Source organism: Neofelis nebulosa, chromosome 4, assembly GCF_028018385.1.
Source record: "Neofelis nebulosa isolate mNeoNeb1 chromosome 4, mNeoNeb1.pri, whole genome shotgun sequence".
NCBI classification, from domain to species: domain Eukaryota; kingdom Metazoa; phylum Chordata; class Mammalia; order Carnivora; family Felidae; genus Neofelis; species Neofelis nebulosa.
In genome coordinates this window covers 123,109,288-123,123,333 of record NC_080785.1, presented here as the reverse complement: position 1 = coordinate 123,123,333, position 14,046 = coordinate 123,109,288, and the positions used below count along the sequence as shown (strand labels likewise).

At 38.4% G+C, this 14,046-nt stretch overlaps 1 long non-coding RNA gene across 11 annotated transcripts in view; it reads right to left on the bottom strand.

Annotated features, from left to right (window-relative positions):
- Positions 1–12,435, bottom strand: part of LOC131509868 (uncharacterized) — a 64,331-nt gene extending 51,896 nt beyond the window's left edge. For 3 of the 11 annotated variants that reach the window (XR_009260738.1, XR_009260732.1, XR_009260735.1), the window contains exon 1: positions 12,183–12,426. This is a non-coding gene — a long non-coding RNA (uncharacterized LOC131509868). Of the gene's footprint in view, positions 1–11,975 lie in introns of all 11 variants that reach the window. The other 8 variants (XR_009260739.1, XR_009260741.1, XR_009260737.1 and 5 more) reach the window with 7 other exon arrangements.
- Between the last annotated feature and the right edge of the window lie 1,611 nt (positions 12,436–14,046).

Sequence of the window (14,046 nt, the reverse complement as noted above, 5' to 3'; positions counted from 1 at the left end):
TATACTCCAAGCTAACCAATACACTAGCTATAGCTAACCACACATAGCTACTGAGGACTTGACATGTGGCTAGAACTAAGAGCTGAATTTTAAAATTGTATTTAGTTTTAATTATTTAAATTTAAATAGCCACATGTAGCTACCATATGGACAGGAAGTTCTAGAAGTGTTACAGTTTTGATTTTACATTTTGGTCTATGATACATTTTGAGTTAATTTTTGTCTGTGTTTAAAGTATAGATCAAGGTTCATTTTTTTAAAATATGGACATCCAATTCTTCTAGCACCATTTTGTGAAAAGACCATCTTTTACTCCAATGAGTTACCTTGGCACCTTTGGCCACGTTTGTGTCTTTTTCTGGACTCTGTTCCATTGACCTGTGTGTCTATCCTTTCACCAATATCACCTTGTCTTCATATATGGCCAATGGATCTTCAACAAGGGCACCAAGAATACACAATGGTGAAAGGACAGTCTCTTCATCAAATGGTGCTGGGAAAACTGGACATCCACATGCAAGGGAATGAAACTGAACCCTTATCTTACACCAGATATAAATATAAACTCAAATTGATTAAAAACTTAAATGTAAGACCCGAAACTGAAAAACTGTAGGAAAAAAAACCCCGGGAAAAGGTTCATGACATCGGTCTTATCAATGATTTCTTGAATGTGACACCAAAAGTATAAGCAATAGATGCAAAAACAGACAAACTGAGGCTGTATCAAACTAAAAAGCTCCTGTACAAAAAAAAAAAATCAATAGAGTGAAAAAGCAATCTATCCAAAGGGAAAAAACCTTTTGCAAATTTATAAGGGATTAATATCCAAAATATGTAAGGCACTCCTAGAACTCAAAAGCACAAAAACACAAATAATTTGATTAAAAATGGGCAAGAGATTTGAATAGAGACTTTTCCAAATAATATATACAAATGGTCAGTAAATATATGAAAAGATGCTCAACATCATTAAACATCAGGGAGATGCAAATCAAAACCACAATGAGATAACACCTCACACCTATTAGGATAGGCACTATCAAGAAAACTAACACGTGTAGTCAAACTGGAACCACTGTGTACTGCTGGTGGAAATTTAGAATGGTGCAGCCACTATGAAGAACACTATGAATGCTACTCAAAATAATTTTAAATAAAACTACCTTTTGATCCACCAACCTCACTTCTAGGTATTAATCCAAAAAAATTTGAAACATGTTCTCAAAAAGATATCTGCACTCCCAGGTTTACTACAGCATTGTTGACAATAGCCAAGGGAGGGAAACAACCTAAATGTTCAAAGATGAATGGATAAAGAAAACAGAGTATAAAGAAAATGTAGTATATACAAACAGTGAAATATTATTCAGCCATAAAAGGAAGGAAATCCTGTCATATGCCAGAAAACGGATGGAATTTGAAGACATTAAGCTAAGTGAAATAAGCTAGTCATAGACAAACATTGCAAGATTCCACTTATATGAGGTATCTAAACTGGTTGAAGTCATCAAAGCACAAAATACAACAGTGGTTGCCAAGGTCTGAGGAGAGGTGGAAATAAGGAGTTGCTATTCAATGAGTATAATTAATCCTCCAGTCATGGAAGATTGAAAAGTTCTAGAGATCTGCTATATAACACTGTGCCTACAGTTAACAATACTGTGTTGTACAGTTAAACATTTATTGAGAGTAGGGGCACCTGGATGGCTCAGTTGGTTAAGCAACCGACTCTTGATTTCAGCTCAGGTCATGATCTCACAGTTTGTGAGTTCAAACCCTGCACCATCAGTGTGGAGTCCACATGGGATTCTCTCTCCCTCTCTGCCCCTCTTCCCCTCAAAATAAATAAATAGACCTTAAAAAGAAACAAAACAAAATTACAGAAGGTAGATCTCATATAACGTGTATTTTTTAGCATAGGTTTAAAAAAAGTCACACGGTCTTAATTACTGTAACTCTATAGTAAGTCTTGAAATCAGGTAGCATGAGTCTTCCAATTTTGCTTTTTCTTTTTCAAAATTATTTTGGTTGTAGTAAGTTCTTTGTCTCTCTATATAAATATTGCAAATAGTCTGTTGGACCACAGAAATATAAAGGATTTTAAAAGGCTACTACAAAAAATTATATGCCAACAAACTGGACAACCTAGAAAAACAAAATGGATAAATCCATATAGACATACAATCTTCCAAGACTAAATCAGCAAGCAATAGAAAATCTGAAAATAAAATTAGTAAAAAGTCATTAAATTAAATAAATAATCAAAAAATTCAAGTCTAGGAACAGATGGTTTCACAGGTAAATTCTACAATTTAAAAAAGAGTTAATACCTATCCTTCTCAAACTATTCCAAATAATTAATAAGAATACTAAATTCATTCTCCAAGGCCAGCATTACTCTGTTACCAAAACCAAAGACACTACCAAAAAGAAATATCCCTGATGAACCATAGATGCAAAACTCAACAAAATATTAGCAAATGAGTTAAACAATACATTAAAAGGATCATTAACCACCAAATCAAGTAAGATTTATGCCAGGAATGCAAGGATGGTTCAAGATCTGCAAATTAATTAATGTGATATAAGAGATTAATAAGGATTAAAAAACCTATGATCACCTCAATAGATGCAGAAAAAGTATCTGACAAAATTTTAAGTTTCATGATAAAAACTCTCAGCCAAGTGGGTTTGGAGGGAACATACCTCAACATAATAAACAGCATATACGATAAAGCCAAGCTAACATCATACTCAATGGTGAAAAGCTGAAAGCTTTCTTCTAAGAACAGGAACAAAACAAGGACGTTCACTTTCACTACTTTTATTCAACACTGTACTAGAAGTTGTAGCCACAGCATCAGACAATTAAATGAATAAAAGATATCCAAATTGGTAATAAAAAATTAAAATTATCACTATTTGCAGATGATATAATACTACATACAGAAAACCCTAAAGACTCCACCAAAAACTTTTAGAATAAATGAAGTTAGTAAAGTTGGAGGATACAAATTAATGCACAGAAATCTGTTGTGTTTCTATATACTAATACCAAACTAGCAAAAGAGAACAATTCCATTTATATCAATGAGAAATGAAATACTAGGAATAAATTTAACCAAGGAGGTGAAAGATCGGTACTCTGAAAAGTCTAAGATACTGATAAAAGAAATTGAGTAAGACACAAATGAAAGGAAAGGTATACCATGCTCATGGTTGGAAGAATATTTTTTAAATGTCAATACTACCCAAAGCAATCTACAGATTCAACACAATCCCCACCAAAATACCAATAGATTTTTCACAAAACTAGAACTAGAATCCTAAAATCTGCATGGAACTACAAAAGACTCCAAAGAGCCAAAATAATTGTGAGAAAGAAGGAGAAAGATGGAGGTACCACACAGCCAGATTTCAAACTATACTACAAAGCCACAGCAGTCAAAACAGTATGGTATTGGCATAAAAACAGACCCAATAGATCAATGGAACAGAATACAGAGTCCAGAAATAAACCCATGCTTATGTGGTCAATTAATCTATGACAAAGGAGGCAAGAATATATAATGGGGAAAAGAATATACAACACTTCAATGAATAGTGTTGAGAAAACTGTACCACTACACAGAAAAGAATGCAACTGGACCATTTTCTTACACTAAATACAAAAATAAACTGAAAATGGATTAAAGACCTAAATATAAGACTTGAAACCATAAAACTTCTAAGAAAACACATAGGCGGTACACTCCTGGACACTGCTCTTACCAATGTTTTTGCATCTGTCTGAGGCAAGGAAACAAAAGCAAAAATGAACTATTGGGACTACATCAAACTAAAACTTTTGTGTACAGTGAAGGAAACCATCAACAAAATGAAAAGGCAACTTAGTGAATGGGAGAAAATATTCGAAAATGACAAATCTGGAAAAGGCTAATATCCAAAATATATAAAGAACTTATACAACTCAATGCAAAACAAACAAAAAAACCCAAGCTGATTTAAAAAATGTGCAGAAGATCTGAATAGACATTTTTGCAAAGAAGACATACAGAGGGCCAAGAGACACATGGAAAGATGCTCAACATCAGTAATCATCAGGGAAATGCAAACCAAAATCAGAACGAGGTATTACCTCAAACCTGTCAGAATGGCTAGTATCAAAAAGAAATAACAAGTGTTGGTGAGGATGTGGAGAAAAGGGAACCCTCATATACAATTCATGGGAATATAAACTGGTGCAGCTACCATGAAAAACAGTATGAAGTTTCCTCAAAAAATTAAAAATACAAATACCATATGATCCAATAATTCCACTTCTGGTTTACCAGAAAAAAATGAAAACACTAATTTGAAAATATATATACACCCCTACATTTCCTGAATCAGTATTTACAATAGCCAAGATATGGAAGCAACCCAAAGGTCCACCCACAGATGAACGGATAAAGAAAATGTATGTATGTATGTATGTGAAACATTACTCAGCCATAAAAAGAAATGAAATCTTGCCATTTGCAGAAACATGGATGGACCCAGAGGGTATTATGCTAAGTGAAATAAATTAGACAGAGAAAGACAAATAGCATATGTTTTCACTTATATGTGAAATCTAAAAAACAAATGAACAAACAAAACAGAAACAGAGTCACAAATACAGAGAACCAACTGGTGGTTGCCAAAGTGGAGGGGAGGAGCAGAGGGATGAGTGAAATAGGTGAGGGCAATTAAGATGTACAAAGTGCCAGTTATAAAATAAGTAACAGAGATCTGAAGTATGGCATAAGGAATATAGTCAATATTGTAATAACTTTGTATAAGGACAGATATAACTATACTTAAGCATTTCTTAATGTATATAAATGTTGAATCATGTTGTACACCTGAAACTAATAGAATATTCTATGTCAGCTACATTTCATTTGAAAATAAGTAAATTTTTAGAAGAGCCCAATTTCCACAAAAAAAATACTAAGATTGTGATTATAATTTCAATGAACCTATTCAGTCTTAACAATTCAGTAAGAAATGACATTTTGACAATATTCAGTCTTCCAATCCATGAACACAGTCCAATGCTCCACTAATTTAGGTCTCCTTTGATTTGTCATCAGTTTTGTAGTTTTCAGCATACAAATCTTGCAGATATTTTGTTACATTTATCACGATTTTAACTGTTTAGATGTTATTATAAAAAGCACTTAAAAGTTTTAAAGTTCAAAATATTCTGTCAGAAAAGTAGGATTAATTTTCATATATTGACCTTGTATCTTGTAACCTGGCTAAACTTCCTACTAGATACACTACCTTTTTTGTAAATTCTTTGGAATTTTCTTCATAGACAACCATGCTATCTACCAACAAAGGCATTTTATTTCTTCCTTTCCAATCCATATACCTATTTCCTATAGGAGTGGTGAGAGCCAACATCCTTACTACAGATGTTTCATACATGCCCTTTATCAAGTAGAGGAAGTTTACTTTTATTCCTACTTTTCTGAGAGTTTTGTGATGAATGAATGATAGATGTTAGTAAAATGCTATTTCTGCATCTACTGAAATGATCATCATATGGTTTTTCTTATTTAGTCTGTTGATAAGGTAAATTGCATTGACCGATTTACAAATAGTCAACCAACTTTGCATCCTGTGATAAACCCCACTTGGTCATGATGTATTTATTATTCTTTTTATACAGTGGATCTTTCAATCATTTTTGTGATAGAATATATATAACATGAAATTTACCATGGTGACCATTTAAAAAAATTTTTTTGAGAGAGAGTGAGCAGGGGAGGGACAGAGGGAGACTTTTTTTTTTTATTTTTTTTAACGTTTACTTATTCTTGAGAGAGAAAAAGAGATGAAGCGCAAGTGGGGGACAGGCAGAGAGAGAGGGAAACACAGAATCCAAAGCAGGCTCCAGGCTCCGAACTGTCAGCACAGAGCTCGATGTGGGGCTCGAACTCACAAACCACGAGATCATGACCTGAGCCAAAGTCAGATGCTTAACTCAGTCACCCAGACGCCTCAGGAGAGAGAGACTCTTAAGCAGGCTCCATACCCAGCACAGAGCCTGACACCAGGCTCTATCTCACGACCATGATATCATGACCTAAGTTGAAATCCAGAGCCAGACATTTAACCCACTGAGCCAACCAGGCACCCCCATCATAACTATTTTTAAGAAAGTTCAGTAGTATTACAGAAATTCCTAATGTGTGCAATCATCACCACCATCTTTCTCCACACCTCTTTTCATCTTGCAAAACCAAACTTTGTACCCATAAACAATAAATCCCCATTCTGCCTTCCCCAGACCCCTGCAAACCACCATTCTGCTTTGTGTCTCTGATTTTGACTCCACTATCTCATGTAAATTAGACTCATATAGTATTTGTCATTTTGTGACTAGCTTACCTCATTTAGCATAATGTCTAAAGGTTTATCCACGTTGTAGCATACATGAGAATTTCCTGCCTTCTTAAGGCTAAATAATATTCCACTGTATGGGGGTGCCTGGGTGGCTCAGTTGGTTAAGCATCCGACTTCAGCTCAGGTCATGATCTCACGGTTTGTGGGTTTGAGCCCCACATCGGGCTCTGCGCTGACAGCTCAAAACCTGGAGCCTGCTTTGGATTCTGGGTCTCCTTCTCTCTCTGCCCCTCCCCTGCTCACACTCTGTCTCTCTCAAAAATAAACATTTAAAAAATATTTTTTAAAAATTCCACTTTTGTATGTACCACGGTTTGCCTATGCATTTATTCATTGATGGACACTGGAGTGTTTCCACATTTTAGCTACTGTGAATAATGCTGCTATGAATGTAGGTGTACAAATATTTAAGATCCTAGTTTCAATTATTTTGGGTATAAACCTAGAACTGAAACTGCTGGGTCATATGGTAATTCCATTTTTTGAGTAACCACCATACCATTTTCCATAGCAGCTATCATTTTATATTCCCATCAACCGGGCACAAGGGTTTCTAGTTCTCCACATCCTCATCAACGCTTATTTTTTTTTTTAATTTTTTTTTTTAATGTTTATTTATTTTTGAGACCGAGAGAGACAGAGCATGAATGGGGGGGGGGGGGTCAGAGAGAGAGAGGGAGACACAGAATCCGAAACAGGCTCCAGGCTCTGAGCCATCAGCCCAGAGCCCGACGCGGGGCTCGAACTCACGGACCATGAGATCATGACCTGAGCCGAAGTCGGACGCTTAACCGACTGAGCCACCCAGGCGCCCCTTCATCAACGCTTATTTTTATTGATTTGTTCATTTTTGATAGTAGCTATCCTAATGGGCCTGAGTTGTTAATCCTGGCCTCATAAAATTAAGTGGGAAGTGTTCTCTCCTTTACTATTTCTAGAACAGTTTATACAGAATTGGTATTATTTCTTCCTTAAACACTTGTAAAACTGCCCAAGTGAAGCTTATCTTGCAGGAAAGGTTTTCAGATTCTTTATTAGTTCTTAAGTAAGCTTCAGTAGTCTTTCAAGGAATTTGTCCATTTCACCTAAGTTATCAAGTTTACTGACAGAAATTGTTCATAATATTCCCTATTAGCATTTTAATAGGGAATATTAAATTTCTGTAGAACATACAGTAATATTCTCTTTTTCATTTGTAATATTAACATTTGTATCTTCTGTTTTCTCCTGACAAGTCTAGCTAAAGGTTTGTCAATTTTATCTTTCAAATACCAGCTTTTGGTTTTAGTGACTTTATTTTTGTTTCAAATTTTCTCTATTTTTATTTCAAACTTTATTTATGCTCTTATTTTTTTTTAATTTTTTTTTTCAACGTTTATTTATTTTTGGGACAGAGAGAGACAGAGCATGAACGGGGGAGGGACAGAGAGAGAGGGAGACACAGAATCGGAAACAGGCTCCAGGCTCTGAGCCATCAGCCCAGAGCCTGACGCGGGGCTCGAACTCACGGACCGTGAGATCGTGACCTGGCTGAAGTCGGACGCTTAACCGACTGCGCCACCCAGGCGCCCCTATGCTCTTATTTTCATTATTTCCTAGTTTCTTCTTCTTTGGGGCTTAATTTGCTCTTCTGTTTTTTAGTTTCTTAAGGTACAGGCTGAGAGCATTGATTTGAAGTATTTTTTGTTTTCTAATGTATTTTAATGCCATGCATTTCCCTCTAAGCACTGCTTCAGCTTAGTCCTATACATTTTGGCGTGTTACATTTTCATTGCCATTCAAAATAATTTTTAATTTCCATTATGCCTTTGTCTTTGACTCATGGGTTACTTAGAAGTGCGTCGTTTAATCTCCACAAATATTTGGAGATTATTGGGATATTGTTACTGATTTCTCATTTAATTCATGTAGGACCAGAAAAATCATATTTCTTTAAATTTTTTGAGGTTCATTTTATGGCCCAGCATATCTAACATTGTGAATTTTCCATATGCACTTGAAAAGAATGTGTATTCTGCTGTTGTTGGATGTAGTATCCTTTCAAAGTCAATTCAACCAAGTTGGTTGGTAGAGCTGCTTAGGTTTTCTACATCCCTATTCATCTTCTACGTACTAGTTCTATGGATTAATGAAGTAGGACTGTTGACATCTCCAACTGAAACTGTGTATTTGTCTATTTCACCTTTAGGTTCTTTCACTTGTGTTAAGTGTATTCACATTTATTTTTATTTTATTTTTTTAATTTTTTCTTTAATTTTATGTATTTTTGAGAGAGACACACAGTGTGAGCAGGGGAGGTGCAGAGAAAGGAGACATAGAATCCAAAGCAGGCTCCAGGCTCTGAGCTGTCAGCACAGAGCCCAACATGCAGCTCGAACTCATGGACTGTGACCTGAGCTGAAGTCAGACGCTCAACCGACTGAGCCACCCAGGAGCCCCAGGGTATTCACATTTTCACTGTTATATATTCTTGAGGAATTGACCCTTTACTCATTATGCAATGCTCTTTATCTTTCCCGATAGTATTTCTTGATCTGATGTCTACTTTGGTACTAATACAGCCACTTCATCTTTCTTTTCATTAGAGTTTTGAGTAGTATATCTTTTCTCTTTTACTTTTAACCTAGCCATGTCTTTATATTTAACTTGGATTCAAAAAACATTGGGCAATTCCCTTCATCTTCTCTGAAATTTTTTCTTTTTTTAATGTTTATTTTTGAAGGAGAGAGAGAGCATGAGGGGGGAGGGGCAGAGAGAGAGGGAGACACAGAATCCCAAGTAGGCTCCAGGCTCCAAGCTGTCAGCACAGAGCCCAACGTGGGGCTCAAACCCGTAAACCGTGAGATCATGACCTGAGCTGAAGTCGGAGGCTCAACCAACTGAGCCACCCAGGCACCCCTGAAATTTTTTCATTTCTTACATGAGTTAAGCAATTATCTTTATCAAAGTGATATAGGAGAATTAGATGAAAGGAGACACAGTAAAAGCATTCTGTAAATCCAACAAAGCTATACATACAAACATGTCTATCATTATGTACAAACATACATGTAGGTATCATAAACCAATCCATGGTGCCCAAAGTCTAATGGCTTATTTTCATCTATCAGTGCTCTCTATAACTAATTTCCTGCATTTTCAAATTTATTGTTTTTATTTTAATGAAACAGAGGATAAACAAATTTACCTTTCCTTTTCTGAAGTAAAAACTCTTGTCTGAAAACTTTTATAAGCCAATATCAACCTTATTAGTAAATTCTTAAGGACCTGATATGTGTTAAATTAAATTCTTGATCCCTTTATAAAAGTAAAAAAATAATCAGTTTTGGCTAAGACCCACACTAACATTGCAAGATTTAGTTATTTCATTTGAGACAAAGAAAAAAATAAAATGTTAAAGACAAGTATTTCTCAAAGAAACAATATAAACATCCAGGATTTCTATCACAATTGAAAAGCCTAACTTTTCAGGAAGATTCTTTTTTCTTTAAAAAAAACAACCAAACATGGGGCGCCTGGGTGGCTCAGCCGGTTAAGTGTCCAACTTCGGCTCAGGTCATGATCTCATAGTTCGTGGATTCGTGTCTTGCATCAGGCTCTGTGCTGACAGCTCAGGGCTTGGAGCTTGCTTTGGATTCTGTCTCCCTCTCTTTCTGTTGCTCCCCTGCTCTCACTCTGTCTCTCTCTCTCTCACTTTCTCAAAAATAAAGATCAAAAAAAAAGTGCAAACAAACAAAAACAGAGAAAACAGGTGATACAATTTCTGAGGTGGAGGAACATATAATAAACACTGTTTGATTCCCAAGTGTCCAATATGGTGAGGTAATGGATATAAACTATATATATAGGGGCACCTAGTTGTTTCAGTCAGTTAAGCTTCCCATTCTTGGTCTCAGCTTAAGTCTTGATCTCAGGGTCATGAGTTCAAGCCCCACTCTGGGCCTGGAGGGTACTTAATAAGTAAATAAATAAATAAATAAATAAAGCATATAAACTGTCAATATAAATACTACATGCTCAACAAATGTTTATTACGATTGTTGCAGTTATTCAGCATACTATACTGTATGCTGAACTGAAATAGTGAGCAAGACCAAGGACAACTAATTCTTTAAAGCCAATTTCAGGAAACTGGAACACAAACAGGCCCACTCTACAACTGTTTACAATATTAAAATGAATAATTGCAAATAACGAAAAAGTCAAATCCTGGAATCTCTCATATGCTTTCAATTAGATATCATCAATCAATGGCTACTTTTTTCAACAAAGACCTATGTGGAGACAAGCTACTGCTTTACGCAAACATCTCCCATTCACTCAACAGGTCAAGATCAATCAGCTATTTATACATACTTCAGACACAAGGCATCACATACTATGTGTACTCATGGTAGGCTTACAAAAAACTGGTCATATTCTGGCAAAGCATGTTGTATGATAAACAGATCATAAATAGAAACTATCACTGGCACTCAAGAGGCAAAATCCAGCTGCGTTTCTTTATCCCTAATCCCAGTTTCAGCTGCAGGTTTTTTCCAGAAAGAACAGTAGCTTGATTTACTCAACACTCTGCTGAAGTCAGGGTGTGGTCACCCTTCTCCAAATAATATTACAAATGGATTTTCCCTGAACTCTTGTAGCAACAGGATCTTAAAAGTAGTTACTGGTAAGAAAAGGTGAGATTAAGGTCAAAATGCATGCCTACTAAAAAGTAATAAATAACAGCTTTTAAGGACCACCTAGAGATATGGGAGGCAGGGTATTATTGAGACCAAAAGAAAGAGGTAAACACAGTACAGAACACGAATATCTTTTAAGCTTTCAACATTGAGCCACGGTAACAGTTGAAGACTATCTGTTTTTGCCAGCTTTCCTGTTAAGTACTGACAGTTTCATCCCAAATTGTTACAATACACTATTAACTGCCCGAAATGCAAATGAATCATTTTCCTTCTTGATCATCAGAACTGGTCTAAATGTAAGAGTGAATTCAGAAAAATCAGTTAAATGTCTCCTTTATTAGCTCTAAAACACTACCAACTAGAGATTCGGAAAGGCTCAGAAGCCTTTTTCTAAGGCAGGGAGAGATAGGAATGTGCTTAATAAATTAATAACTGCATTCCTTCACTCTGGCTAGCCTAGAGAACAAAAATCAACCTCTGTTCTGCGGGCGTGCACCCTCATCTCCCACACTGTGCTTGTATTCCCAGACATTCCAACGGCTTTGAAATGAGCAACTGCACTTACAAGCCGTTTGCGCTGCCTCAGCCTCTAACTAGTGTTAGGAGACTACTACGTGCCCAGGACAAGGTAACCGCCCCACATTATCTTTTCATGGTCTTTGAAGCACGTTTTGTGCCCTGATAAGGAAACTGAGGCCCAAGCTCACACAGGCAGTGCTGAAGACCCACCAGGGGGCCCACTCCAAAGCCCTGGCACTAAACCACCATGAAACTTTGGTCTTCAGTGCCTTAACTAGGCACCTGTTTCCCTGAGGGCAAGGGCATGACTTAGATGCTCTAAATACTCACTAGGCAAGGAGTGATTGTGAACTTTCTGTTCTTCATGGCCACTGTCAGGTCGCAAGCCCCCTGGAAAAGTGGGGAAACTGAGGCCCGGGCTAACTGACTTGCCAGAGATCACAGAGTCCGTAATGGGCAGAGAGAAGCCTAGAGGGTTGATCTTTGTGATTCTCAACGTCCGTGTATAACACGGTCCCGAGCTTCTACCTGGCTTACCCGGCCCCTGGATCCCGCAGACTTTCAGAGGAAGGGGTCTGGGCAGGGGTGCTCCCCACCCGGATCGTTTCCCGTCCGCAGCCTCCGCGGACAGGGGAAAGCAGCGGCCCGCCCGGCGGCCCCACCCGCCGCCAGCTGCAAGGCACCACGCCAGGCATGTGTTGCTTGTTCATAGACACTCCCTCCTCCGCCTTTACCCCTTTACCACCTCCGCCCACGTCCCAGCCCAGCTGAGCACGCCTGCGCGCCCGGGCCCATAGCCCGTAGGCCCGTGGGCCCTTGAGCCCACTGGTCACGTGGGGTTCCACGCGGCCCTGCTGCCACCAATTGCAAAACGGGCCTCGCGTTCGCCACGCCCCCTTGCTGCCACACCCCCTCCAGGGAGAGCTGGACCCCCAGCTGGCCCTTGTTCCTCCTTGCTGTGGCGTGTGCACCGCTTCTTTGCGTGCTGTGTGTGTGTGTGTGTGTGTGTGTGTGCGCGCGCGCGCGCGGTTGGTAGAGGTGGGGGAGGCGGGGTTTGAAACTTGGTTGAGGTAACTGAGGCCACAAGCTCTAGTGGAAAGCGGGGGAAGACGCGATGTGGGGGCAGTGCTTTGTGGGGAAAGGGCCAGTTCCCTGGAAAAGGAAGGAAGTAGGTGTCGTGGGCTGCACACACCGCCCTTTTGGGGGAAGTCAGAAAGAACTCCAGGCTTTCCCATTTTATGGCTAAATTACTTGAACCCTCACTAACTCTGTCTAGAGTAGCTACACGTGGACCAGTAATGATCATCTATTGAGCACCGCCGTGGGCCAGGTCTCTGATCTTCCAGTAGGAATAGCAGGCTCATAAAGATCATCTCATTCGAAGGCACCCACCTGGCCAGTGGCATTCTCTGTAGGCTAGTTCAGGGCCCCCTTAGAACTTCAGTGACACTCAGACTTATATCATTAACTTAACGCAATTCCAGGTATTCTCGTGCAGCTTTCTCGTGCATGGTTTTATGAAGAAAAGATAAGACTGTATCTAGACCATGTTGCTGTGTTCAAAACCCGACATACGTACCTATGTCAGTTGTGTATATTCTTATGCCACAGGTCCCTCAACCAAGCCACCTACCCCTTAGGAACACGAAGTATTTTTGTTGGTTTTAACACTGCTTCGAAGCTGTCATGATGGCCTCTGGCGAAATGGGACACTGCTGACATAGGACTTAGCCGAACATATGTCCCCCATTTGTCACATCTAGCAGCATATAGTTGTGCTTGATTATGAGTTCCCGTGGACAGTTTTTTTAGGTTGTTACCTGGGTGCAAAGACCCCAGATCTGCTCCTCTACCTCCAAATGTCATTTTCTTGTTAATACAGAATGGCTCCTCCTCCTGCTTTTCTTTCTATCTTCTCTTAGGGTGGGTAGTTTTACTGAAGATTTTTTCAGACAGTTGTAAGAATGGGAGAAGGATTAAGGAACAATGAGATTTGAACAAATAAAAAAACCTTCACAGATTTGAGATCTTAATGTTCTGGTTCCTCTTTGCCACCCTCTTCTCCTGAGATTTTAGAACTCATTGTTTACCGAATGCCTTTTTTTTTTTTTAAGTTCATTTATTTATTTTGAGAAACAGTGTGTGTGTGTGATCCAGGCAGTTGGTGGGGAGAGGAGAGAGAGAATCCCAAGCAGGGTCCGACTGTCAGCATAGAGCCCATTGCAGGTCTCAATTCCATGACCATGAGATCAAGACCTGAGTTGAAATCAAGAGTCAGACACTTAACCAAATGAGCCATCCAGGCACCCCTTTAGTGAATGCTTTTAATCACATCTTTCTTCATAATGTTTGGAAGAATATCTTTACTGCATTTGGATTTGTATAGCCTGAGTTGAAACTT